This window comes from Phoxinus phoxinus (assembly GCF_949152265.1).
Source record: "Phoxinus phoxinus genome assembly, chromosome: 17".
In the NCBI taxonomy this organism is placed as follows: domain Eukaryota; kingdom Metazoa; phylum Chordata; class Actinopteri; order Cypriniformes; family Leuciscidae; genus Phoxinus; species Phoxinus phoxinus.
In genome coordinates this window covers 2,443,835-2,457,170 of record NC_136892.1, presented here as the reverse complement: position 1 = coordinate 2,457,170, position 13,336 = coordinate 2,443,835, and the positions used below count along the sequence as shown (strand labels likewise).

The window sequence follows — 13,336 nt, the reverse complement described above, 5'->3', positions numbered from 1 at the left end:
CATTTACTTATGCTTGCATAACAAAATACAATATCAATGTAAATTATATACATATGAACAACATTATAGATACAGACATGTTTATGAATCCTCATTTATAAATATTGAATTAATCAGTTGATATTGTATTTATGATCACGGAGATGTTTTCAGTCGCATCGTTTTAATGCAGAAAACTAATTTACTTAAAACGATAACATGTCATTCTGTTCTGCCAACTTGTTTCAAAATACAATAACTGAACTATTACTTTTATACTTATTATTTTGCTTGCCGTGGGATACAAACATTAGAGGTAAGAATGGGTTTAGTGGCTTTAAAAATATATTATATTGAAACTAAAATGGTTTTGTACTAAGTGGGTGTCTTACATAAAACATTTTTTCCCCTCTCGTTGGGATTTCTTCAATGAGTAACTGAGTTACAATATAGTGGAAGATTTACTTTGGCTTTGCTACATTTGTTGACTTTCCAATTTTATTTTAGAAAGGTGACTAATACCCAGATGTTTCCAGAAAACACAGCAATGAACTGCTCAAATAGAGTTTCTAAATGTGTCATGTCAAATTTCACTTTCACTAGTACTTGTGCTTGTTTGTATTGTGTGTACTTGTATCTGAAGTTGTTTGGCCTCGTTCATTAAAACATGAGTAGAATTTCTGTGTAAAACATTTCTAAAAATGTTTTTTACGCGAATTATTGCATGATAAATTGTTAGCCGTGTGTTTTACAAAGATGCTCATTCTGCCCTGATGCATGTAATAATTGTGTTTATTTTTTTATTTTATTATTGGATAGTAAAATATTTTCTTTTATCTCCGTTTAATGCACGGTCAACTAGGCTATAAGTAAGCCATTTATAGGTTGACCACCTGTATCTGCATGATGCCATCTTTGCGTGAAGCACTGGAGACAAACTCTGGGACACAGGATTAGGTCCATGTTGACAAAACCAAACCAGTCCAATCAGGCTTTGTTGGTAACATGACACTGATCGTCAACTTTCTCTGTCAACTCAGGCTTTGATCCTGAGCTCATGAATAACTATGGAGCGAGTGCACATGAAAGTGTGAACAGCCAATCGCATGCGTGAAACACACTCCAGTCCAGAAGGGGGCGCGCGGTAGGGATGGCTGACGCGAAACTGACGTTCCGAAGCTTTTCGAGATCCCGAAGCGCAGATGTTTCGAAACACTGATCTGAAGCGTGATTCAAAACACCCGTGTCATGTGACTACGGCTAAACGAAGCTTCGGAGTGTTTCACGAGTGTTTCGACAGGTGGCATGATCCGCCGAACCAGCGTTTGATTGACAGGGTCGGGAACAGACCACTCAACCGCACATCTGTATAAAAGTCAACGCATCTTGACCTCGTGGGTTTTTGTGAGAGGAGTTTGATTTTGAGATAGCGGATTTTTAAATAACATTTACATCTACAGTAAGTACATCGTTTATCAATAAATTATCAAGTCCTATATACAATAATTACATAAGACTTAAAAAAATCCATTCAGCTTCACAAACACTCATCCATGTACACATTATAAAAAAAATAAAAATAAAAAAAAATAAAAAAATATCTTTCCTTCCTCCTTTTAAGATACAACATACCCACTAATGTGTGCAACTTTGGTTTGCCCATAACCATTTTTTCAACTGGACTTTAAACGAGCTATATGTAAGGCATTCTCTCAGGGTGTATTCACACCTGCCTTGTTTGGTTCGATTGAATCAAACTCTAGTTCGTTTCCCCCCTTGGTGCGGACCTTTTGGGCAGGTGTGAATACAGCAATCGAACTCGGGTGCGGACCAAACAATCGAACCGAGACCCAGCTGAAGAGGTGGTCTCGGTACGGTTCCAAACGAACTCTGGTACGGTTCGTTAACGATGTGAACATGAACCGACCCAATTGCAAGAAAGCTCTGCGCCTTTGAGTTAACAGGCCTCCATAGTCGGAGTTGCATTATGGGAAAGTGATCTGTTGTTGATTTACTACATTTTGGCATAATGGTTTGTGTTATTGTTCGTTCAAGTGCGAAAGAGAATTTCATTCCGGCGCGCTGTCTGGCCACACGATACTGTTGCGCGTCTTTCTGCGCGTCGTGTGTGCATCACTGGAATGGAATGAATGAATGAGTGTGTGCGCATCAGGACATTCACATTCAGAGCGTTCTCTTTAGTCTAATCGCGCATAAATGCTTTAAAAGCATTTGCATGAATACGAGCGACTCGAGTTCATATAATTTAACGATAGTTACAATACAAGGATGGTGGGTGTGTGTGTGTGTGTGGGGGGGGGGTGCTGCGTTAATTTACGTTAAACTGGTCAAACTCAATCGCAAGCGTTAACGTTGACAGCACTTGTTAGCAGTATATACAATAGCTTTTTTTTTGCACTTCCTAATTTCCCTACTTGAGAATCCTTGTCCAATGAATGGACGACCTTAGCACACGTGTGGTTTTGTTTACAAATTTTGGTTCACTTGCAAAAAGAGCAGTGTCAAAAGCGAACCGACAAACAAACAAAAAAAATTATATTTGGTCCGGACCAAAGCAAGTGAACTATCGGACTTTTCCGGAATTGTTAGAGGAAGACTATTCCACAGGTTTTAATAGGTGCCCTTTAATCAAAAACCAAGGAAACCAATGAGACCGAAAAAGGTATTTGACGAGTGACTAACTTCTCTTCAATGACATCATCACCAATCCCTTCAAAATTCCCTTTTCAACCGTCAAGAAATGGCAGACGTAGCTTTCCCCTCTCTTTGTTTCTTCCTCTAAGCTTTCAAATCCTTCATTCATGCGTCATTGTCCACTAAGCACTTAGTCCTGCCCTGTTTTCTCTTTCCTTTAATTCCTCTTTTTTATTTTCTCTGCTCCCCTGCACTTTCATGACCCAGGTCTTATGACTCAACTTGCTTGGCCCAGCGAGCTCTTTCCGACAGCTTCATGACTTGTGGAAACAAATCTTTGTCATCCGCACTCGCCGCCTTTTCCAGACTGCAGCTTTCCTCCAAGAGAAAGGAGGAGGCTAGGGAGATACGGAGAGATTCCCAGCAGCTGTTCGCTGCTTCACAGCGGCTCGAGGATATGCCCGGGTGGATTTGCATGACATGTTTCATGAAACCTCTTTGTCCAGTGCTGACTCAGAAGTCAACCGGGGACACATCCGGTATTTCAGGAACCAGACATGGCATCACTGAATGTAGCAGCCAGAAATACAAGGATATACCAATGCCAGGTTAACTAGCCCCCCCAATATAGGCTAGTCCGGCTAGCCTATATGAGTAACCCACTCTTAGCCAAAATAACCTTGAATTTGGTTACATGTAGTTTTTGCCAAAAGACTTGATATTCCATCATGTAAGCAAAGTAAACAGTGATTACAAGGTAATAAAAAAAGAAGGTATGTTAGGTTTACAATAGTGTTTTGTGCATTTTGACATGCATACTTTATTGGTATGATTTTGGTATTGTTTTTTAGTTTTTTTTGTGGGTTGCGCTGTGTATCTGTATGATTTACAACACAATGCATGATTTTTGACTTATGTATTTTGATTTATAAAAAAGAAGCTATGTCATGTTTAAAATAGTGTTTGGTGCATTTTTACTTGCACACTTTATTGGTATTTATGATATTGGTATAGTTTTTTTTTTTGGGGGGGGGGGGGGGGGGGGGTGGGCTGCGCTGTGCATTGTATGATTTATACATTGTTTCATTTTTGAATTTCAATTTATGTAATTTGATTTATAAAAAAAGTTATGTATACAATAGAGTTTGGCGCATTTTGACCTGCATACTTTATTGGTATTTTTGATATTGGTATAGGTTAAGTTTTTTCCTCTCTCCTCTATGGGTCTTTTTAGGTAAATTTTCTTAATTGTCTCTTTACACAGAGTGACCAGGTGTTTGCAATTTGATTAATTAACTGTTAAAAATGAACCTGAGATGTTGTTGGTTACACACACCCTGACGAAGGCATGTAAAGCCGCAACGCGTAGGTGGATCTGTCCCCAATTTTAATGTTAAAGCCATCAATGAAATAAAGGCTTTGCAACTTTTTTCTACTTATTTCGATTGCCTTGGAGTTCCTAAGTTATTGGATTCTGTAACCATACAGCACAGAGATTTTACACCCTGAAGCAGCACTTCTTTTGCATTCTTTGCTCTAGTGATTACAAGGTGTTTGCTTTCATTTCTTCACTCATTTCTTTGTTATCTAATTGATGACTAGTCTATTCTTGGGCGATGGTTTAGACGTCTATTACATGTTCACTTGCCTTGTTTTAGTCTAGACGTCTGGGCTGTTTGGACGACTATTATACGTCTTTTAAACGCAAAATTGCTTGCTGGGATACCAATAGTCCATGAGCCAGGGCCCCAAGTTTGGTCCATCGGTATCATCTGGGGGGACAACGTCTCATACACTCTAAAAAATGCTGGGTTGTTTCAACCCAATTTTGGGTAAAATATGGACAAACCCAAACATTGGGTTAAAAATGTAATGTAAAAATTTAACCCAACGGCTGGGTTTGTCCATATTTTACCCAAAATTGGGTTGAAACAACCCAGCATTTTTTAGAGTGTAGTGATTTTTGGCCCCTAGTACTAGAAAAATCACGATAGCAGTGCAGGGGTGGTATAGCGAAATCACTTTTTTTAGCTCATGAAGTTACTAACCCCCGAAGATAAATTCTGTTTTTGAAATCTGGTGTATATCTGGTTTAGGCTCATTACTTCAATGAGCTCATTGTTTCTGCCTTAAATTATTATATTGTTTAAAGTCTGCGTGAACCGGAAGTTGCAACCGACTTTATCTCAGTGTTGTGACGTATTTCCGAGAGAAACGGAATACTAAATGAGGAAAAATAGTGGGCGTGGCTTTTTTTTCCAACTAGCACCTGATTGGATCTAGAAGAGTAGGTGTTTCATTCAGCCGGTCTACTGTCAGTTGGAGGGGCGTGGTTACGGATGTTAAGCAGACACCAAAACCGTCAAACCGGCGTCATCAGGGAAGGTCCTCCAATGCAGAGGGGACGGGCATTTTCAGATTTTGATGAAAGATTACGAAGCCAAAACATGTTTTTGTGTGGATTGACTTGCATGGATGAATTGTTCACCACAAAACGATCAATTTAGGCAAACAAAGTAAATATGGTCAATTTTGATATCATGTGGACGTCAAATTAATAATTTTTTAGCTAACTGTGATTGTATATGTACATTTCTGAAATGCATAACTTGGAAAGTTACCTCTGATAACACATCACTCTAAATTGTAATGTGGACTTCTGCAAAGCTGCTTTGAAACGATGTATTGTGAAAAGCGTTATACAAATAAATGTGAATTGAATATAAATATATAGTTTTCACAAAAGCTCTGGTGGTGTCAAAAGTCTGCCAGGTGAAGCGTTTTGCATATTCCGGCACACTTTTGCTGACACATAAACTGATATCAAGGTGCAGGTAACACGATGAAACTACACACTGTTCATTTATACTGCTGACATTGTAACAATACAAAGGCGGCTGAAAATCGGAGAAGTTATCCTCTAAGGCTGTGACGCACTGTAACGAAGGTATGTTGTTCAGAGAAGGAGGAGGCGGGACAGGCGAACGTTCAAATATATCAAAATAAAGAAAACACATGACGATGAAAGCTTGCCACACACACACCAAGCCATCGGCCAATGTCCGGCCCGTTGTTGAGCGTCTGTCAACCCAGATTTCGCATTTTCCGGTTTTGCATTTTATACTTTCGCTCTTTTATACTTTCTGTTTTCATTTAAAGTTAAAGTTAGTTATTTTGTTGTGTTTTGCCATTTTTATTACTTATTATGCCATAGGGCCTAGTTTTTTGTCCCGTTTGAGTTATTTTAGTGCATCAAAACTAAAAGGCAACTAGCAAAACAGCAACTAGCTTTTTAAAAATATTTGATTTTATTTCAAGTAACATTTATTTTATGGTTTTGGTTTTAGTTTTAGTTAATGATAAGGGTGTAACGGTACATGTATCACGGTACGCACGTCATGGTCCGGTTCATACTGTCAGATGACGAATACAGTCGGTCACAGGCGATCCACACTCCCAGTCTTCCTAAGCAAACACACCCAGTTCAGCTCATCAGCGTAAGCCTAGAAGTAGCCTATAAATTGGCCCTATTTGAAATACAATAACAAAAATATTCACACTGGTGTGTAGGTAAAAAGAAAGAATATAGGCTATTACTAAATGCCTGCTGTCTGGGAACTCAATACTTGCATGTTATTTGTGAGGCTTTATCAATGTGAGGCTTTATTTTTGACACTTTTGGCGCTATAGCGAGCGATAATAAACTTGTGTTTATTAACAGAATAATGCATCTTTCGGAAGAACATTGTAGCCGGAACTACTTCTCTCTGTGTACGTCTATGACGAGTCACGCAGGTCCTGGACTACTCCGCATCCGAACCCGTGTAATATAATCCCAATGTAAACACTTATTAGAGGAGTACCATAGTGGTTCAGGATAAGACAAAAACACGGATTGGAAAATGGATTCATGATGAACTCGCTCATTATATCAATTTTGTAAATTTTGAACAGAAAAAGTTAAGGACTTTTATTTAATGATCATTGCTCAAAACTTTTCAAAATACGACGCGACCCCCCTGTTAGGAACCGATGTTTTAGTGCATCAAAACTAAAAGGCAACTAGCAAAACAGCAACTAGCTTTTTAAAAATATTTGATTTTATTTCAAGTAACAATCATTTTATGGTTTTAGTTTTAGTGAATGATAACGGTACATGTATCACGGTACGCACGTCATGGTTCGGTTCATACAGTCGGTCACAGGCGATCCACACTCCCAGAGCTGCACGTCTTCCCAAGCAAACACACCCAATTCAGCTCATCAGCTCATAAAGACTCCAAGACCTCAGATAGGTGTGGGTGAACCTGATTTCACCAAGTACAACATGTTCCTGGACCAACATCAACATTCCTTTCAACCAATCAGATTTGAGGGAAAAGTCAAATTTAGGCTTACGGCCAGGGTTAGGTGCTTCTAGGTCAGTGCTATTCACATATCATTCCCCTCTGATTTTAGGGATAACTTATGGGTAGGGTTAGGTCTAGGTTTAGGACAACATTTTTGGACATTAATTTTGTTCCAGGATCAACAAAACATGTCTTCCTTGGTGACAAAATCACGGTGACCAGATAAGAGAGACATCTAGAATGTGCCGTGTTGGGGGTTCTCCAGGACCAGGGTCGGGAAACACTGCTATAAAGAAAGCTAGTTTTTGCAGTTAATATTTTCCTGAAGAGAAAGACTGAAATTCAGAAAGAAATGTCATAATAATAACCCATGACCCATGGGTGTTTGAGGGGCAAATCAACATATGGTTGTCTCTCTTTGGGCCTGATGTGAGAAAATATGATGTCTAAAATGTTTCCCTGTGGTGTAAATCCAGCTTTTAATGTTATTTATATGTATATGAAGTGTGTTTAATATACTTTAAGACAAACCATGTGCAAATTCATAAGTTGACAGCATTGCTGAGTATTTTCTGCTTAAAACTGCAGTGAACCAAAGACAGTCTCAAAAACACGGTTTGAAATCACTGGTGTAGATAACAATAAATGAAAAAATAATAATAATGTCTGCACACTGAAATTACAGCTCGAAAAATTTGTTTATAAACAGCGCAGCGTTTCGACCAATCAGGTCTTCCTCAGGCACAATTTTTGCTTTCATTTCTGTGTGCAGAGCAGACAGCTTAAAGGTAGGGTAGGTCAGAATTGTCTAAAAAAACTGTCTTTTTATACCAATACATAATTAAAATGCAAGTACTCTGAAATAGAGAGTATAAAAAACTGAGTGACTCTAGTGTATTTAATCTTCAATAAACACAGCTCATTAATTCCATTCACTCCCACCTAAAAACGGGTGCGCGACGGCGCGGACATGGGCAGAGCCAGTAATAGCGGCGGTAGTCATGGCGACGGAGAGTGACAGTCGCGCAAGCCAATCACTTGTTTCGTCCCGGTAGGAATTAATGAGCGGTGTTTTTTGAAGATTAAATACACTAGAGTCACTCAATTTTTATACTCTCTTTTTCAAAGTACTTGCATTTTAATTATGTATTGGTGTTAGGGGTGTAACGGTACGCAAAAATCACGGTTCGGTACGTACCTCGGTTTTAAAGTCACGGTTCGGTTCATTTTTGGTACAGTAAGGGAAAGAAATGCAAAACATTAAACTGCTGGTTGTTTACTATAAACTTTTTTTAACAATTTGTTTACACTTTTTTAAAAACACTTTTTAATAAAATATAATTAATAAAAAATATATAAAATAAAAAAAGAATAAGAAATAAAATACTGCTGCAAAGTTCTCCACTAAATAAAATACTCTTAAACCAATATTGGCCATGACGCCTAGTAGCTAGCGAGAGGCTGGGCTAAAGCGAGCACAGTGTGTATGTGGTGATCGGGCCGAATTTTAGGCAGTAGATTTTAGACAGCAGTAACCGAACCCGACCCAAGCCCGACAGGCATAAAGATATGTTTTTTCTCATACGTTTGTTTGTGTGGAAAGCCCGCTTTTGTTAAGCAACTGAAAGGCATTTGGAAATGTCCACAGATGAGCACATCAGCGCGCATGGAGCAACAAGCGCTCTTAACACAGGCGCGCATGCACGCGTTTCGTTGTCACAGCAACATAAACAAATTTCCGCACACAGGAAGACAGATGTTATGGTAATATTTTACATGTATTTGAATCACAAAAACGATTAATCAGATTTAATCAGTGCAACGCGGAGACTTCCGACACTTAATATGTTTGTGTGGAAACTCGGAATTGACGTATGTTCCGCACACAAAACTAGCCTAATTTACGTGAAAGATTGCATTCGGTGCCCGTGAACCGTACCGAAAGTCCTGTACCGAAACGGTCCGGTACGAATACATGTACCGTTACACCCCTAATTGGTGTATATAGACAGTTTAAGCCAATTTGAAAAAAAGTTTTTTAGACAATTCTTACCTACCCTACCTTTAAGTAATGTATTCTCTCACATGTTGTTATTAAAGTTTGTCATGCATTTCTACAGTTCATCATCTCTTATCTGAAACAAGAGCTAATAACATATAAATTGCAATTTTTTTAATGCTAAATAAACAAGATAAACAGTGTGAACAAGAAACACAGTGGTTGGGTTTTTACTGATTTATGTTTTCACATCTCTACGGTCTCAAGGAGAATATGACTCTGCGTGCCGTGTCCCAAGTAATTGCTTTTCCATCAAGCACACGGAGAACAGAAGCTGCAGCCTGTGATCTGCCGAGCACATCACGCACACGGGAACGAAGCGGTACTTATCGTGCCAGCAAGAGCGCAGACAAATACAAATGAGTCATTGGCATATGCTAAAGGTCACATACCAATAGATACAGGGGGCCATGCTTTTGCATTTACAATGGTGTCACATGACCTTCACAGAGCTATCTATGCAGGCCATGAAAAAAGGCTAATGTTGACAAAACGTGGAATAGTTTTCTCTCTAAGACTGTTTAGAGTTCAATTTCCAAATGGCCCAGACTACCTAGATCAATGATACTAGTGGTGTTTGGCAAGGCAAGCTTCACTCTTACTATTGCTCATACTTGTGGTTCAGGAACTGAATAAATCCCCAACCCACTAGAGCGATGGGATATAATGTTTTTTGCGACGCTGATGTGAATGATCCTGCATCGATGATGCATAAAAATAATAAGGCATTAGCAATCCTAGTGTTGTGCTGGACAGTTTTGCACATGCAGGCAAACAACTAATTGTTTAGTAAATGTAGTACAAATCTAGTTAAAGTTACTTTAGTAATGAATATTTAAATTGCTGGTGTAAAAAACAAGTTAGGCTGAACGTTTTGAAATGTAATCGGAGGAAAACGTTCCCAGACGAATGCTCAGTAAACAACCCAGATTATCCTTAAATAAATTTACTACTCCTATGTGAATGTACCACTTAATGTCGAAAGATGATATACGAGCAGGTCTTGCAAGAGGTCAGGGCTTTTCCAAATAACACGCGCTGCTTGCTCAGAGAACACACACCAAATATGGCAAGATGTAGCATATGATGCCTCTCTGTGAATCTCACACTCTCACACTAAAATTGTGTGTGTGTGAAAAGGATCGTCTTTTATCATATTGTCATTTCGATGGTGTGTAGCCTGGCATGGGGACAGCTTAAAGTTTGGGGGGAAATTATGTTCAAAGTTTTCTATGGTTGAGCAGAGTTTGTTTCTGTTCTGTCAACACAGAATTGACTAAGAAGTCCCTTTAAAAAAAAAAAAAGATAAAGTCTTATCTACTTAAATAGGGGAATCCTGAAACTTCAAAAACTTCTTGCTATACTAAATCAGCAACAAAATCTGACATGAACTGTATCATAAATGTACTGTAGTTACTTGTTCTCAAATAGTGTTAAAATAGATTACTTATCAGGCTAGATTCTCCACTGCGCATATGCAGTCCTAAGCGCACGTCTCAAAACACAGACTGTTTCTATAGACCGCATGCAGCACCTTTATAGCGCTGCGCTTGTTGTGTTGAGTCTTCTGATTTATATATCGTATTGATTTATGAATGCCACCATATCGGTAGATATATATGTACATTTTTACTGTTATCGGTATCGGCCCAATAAGAAAATTTGGCTGATATATTAAAGCCGATAAATAATGTATTATTTCCTTCAGCTGAGACACTTCAGATGCGCACTGGTCAACATGATGGCTTTGAATTGCTTGAAATATGATTGGAATCACTTCAAAAAAGGAAAATACAGTTCAGTGCAACATGTGCAGTGCAAATCTGTCATATCGGCTACATAAAATTAATTATAATGAGAACATTGTTACAATTGTGTGTTTGGGACATGGCATTTAATGGTGAGATGTTTGTTTTAGTAATCAGGCTCTCAAAATTATATAAAAATATGGATTTAGATTGATCAGCCAAATATATCGGTCAATTTCAAATATAGAGAGTTATCGGCCAAAATTTTCATATCGGTGCATCCCTAGAATGATCCGTTCGTTTTAAAATCTTCCCGGTCTACTGACATTTGTTCCGACATCCGCTTAAAACGTTACAATGCTTATGATAACTTTCATTAACTCTACTTGTGAAGTGGATTTACGTATTGTAAATCGTATCCACCTTATTCCTGACGATCTCACTGCGTTTTGAATTATGGGCGGCACTTCCGGTTTGGGGAACTTCCATTCAAAAAGGCTGAAACTAATCATTTCAAATCATAAGTATGCCAAACAAATAAAGCGTATCCGTTAGTTTGACTGGATGAGCTGTCAATGTCTCTTCATGGTTTATTTTCAGGCATCATGAGAATAACATACACTTGGTATTTTAACGTACATGTTATAAATATCTTCGGCAAGAGCTCTGTTCAGTCGCTGCTTTCTTTTCCTCGTGATCATTTTCTTTTTTCCCTTTGCAATCCGCTGTAAAAGTATGAAAAAGGACAACATATACTGCGCATTTATGGTCTGTTTCCCGAATTTAATTTACGATATATTCCATTAATAATTCACTGGAATGCATGAATAATCTCTCGTTATTCTCATCAAATCCTCACGTCTCTTTCCAGGTTTGTTTTCACAGGTAAATGCAATTTTTTATAATCTGTCAAAATGACGAAAATCATTTTGAAATAGTAACACGTAATGCTGAAGTTAATGAACATTTTTGATTAAGGCAACATAAGTTACAGATATATGTGATATTTAACCAAAGACTCGCGCTTTTGGGGTTATTTGGTCTGACGAAAGTACCTTGTTGATGCTTTTACACTTTTAACTTTCCTTTTAATGTTCGACGTTTGAACGGTGAGTAGATTAACGTCGTTTTATGGTGACACTTTCTTAAATTACGTTCATAGAGCGAGCCTTTTCACTGATTGTTTACAGCTTAACGGAAGTCACACACATAATTCGCGCAAAGCGTCATGGGGCGCAGGAATAGTGTGGATAGGGATGCACATTTAGCCAGAAACCGATAACTGATAGCCTAATTCTTGAAAGCTGTTATTGCTGTTATTTATCTAATAAATCTTATTTAAATCTTATTTATTTATCTTGAAAGCTGATGTTATCTAATATGCTATTATTATTTTATATATATATATATATATATATATATATATATATATATATTCGCCGATAAATCTAAATCCACATTTTTTTATAATTTTGAGAGCCTGATGGTAGAAATCTACAGTGTTGCATAGAAATATACAGATGTCCAGCAAAAAAAGAGGGAAGTTCAAAGACAAAATTCTAAGTCAAACAGATGTGCATGCCATCTTATATCTTTGTGAAAACATGTTTAAAGGAACACTCCGACTTTTTGGGACTTTAGCCTATTCACCTTATCCCCCAGAGTTAGATAAGTCCGTACATACCTTTTTCATCTCCGTGCGTGCTATAAGTCTGTTTGACGCACCCACCGCTAGCCTAGCTTAGCACAAAGACTGGATGTAAATGGTTGCAGCTAGCATACTAATCCAAATAAGTGACAAAATAATGCAAACATTTTCCTATTTACATGTTGTGATTTGTATATTCACCGAGTGTACAAAAAACTAAGTCACATGAGACACAGACATATTTTAACCGTATAAATACTGGGAACTATATTCTCAGAAGGCGAAGCACTGCTACTTGACAACCGCAGGACCTGAGACGCGCCGAGGTGAGAAGCAGAGAGAGAGTTCGTTCAGAGTTTGGGTAACAGAGTCAGCAATTTATAAATAGTAAAAGCGTAGTTTACAATCATGGGTTTTCGCTGTATTGTAAAAAGCTTTGACAATAAACAGGGAGACCAGGTGATACCATGATGTTTCATAGAATTCCAACTAAAAACGCTGACCGGATGAAGAAATGGCTACTTGCTCTGGATATTGACCAAGTAAAAATCATCTGAAATTTCCTCAAAATCAGCCATGATCACCATTCACGTCCGCTAATAGATAGTTAGTCACGTTGGTTTTGTTGACAGAAGAAACAACGGCGTGTCTCAGGTGCTGCGGTTATCACTCCGCCCAAGTAGCAGTGCTTCACCTTCAGAAAATATAGTTCCCAGTATTTATACGGTTAAAATATGTCTGTGTCTCATGTGACTTTGTTTTTTGTACACTCGGTGACTATACAAATCACAACATGTAAATAGGAAAATGTTTGCGTTATTTTGTCACTTATTTGGATTAGTATGCTAGCTGCAACCATTTACATCCAGTCTTTGTGCTAAGCTAGGCTAGCGGTGGG

The 13,336-nt window shown here is 38.2% G+C and overlaps 1 protein-coding gene across 1 annotated transcript in view; it reads right to left on the bottom strand.

Moving 5' to 3' along the window:
* Positions 1-13,336, bottom strand: part of pdlim4 (PDZ and LIM domain 4) — a 53,739-nt gene that overhangs the window by 29,553 nt on the left and 10,850 nt on the right. The gene's annotated exons all lie outside the window — the stretch shown is intronic.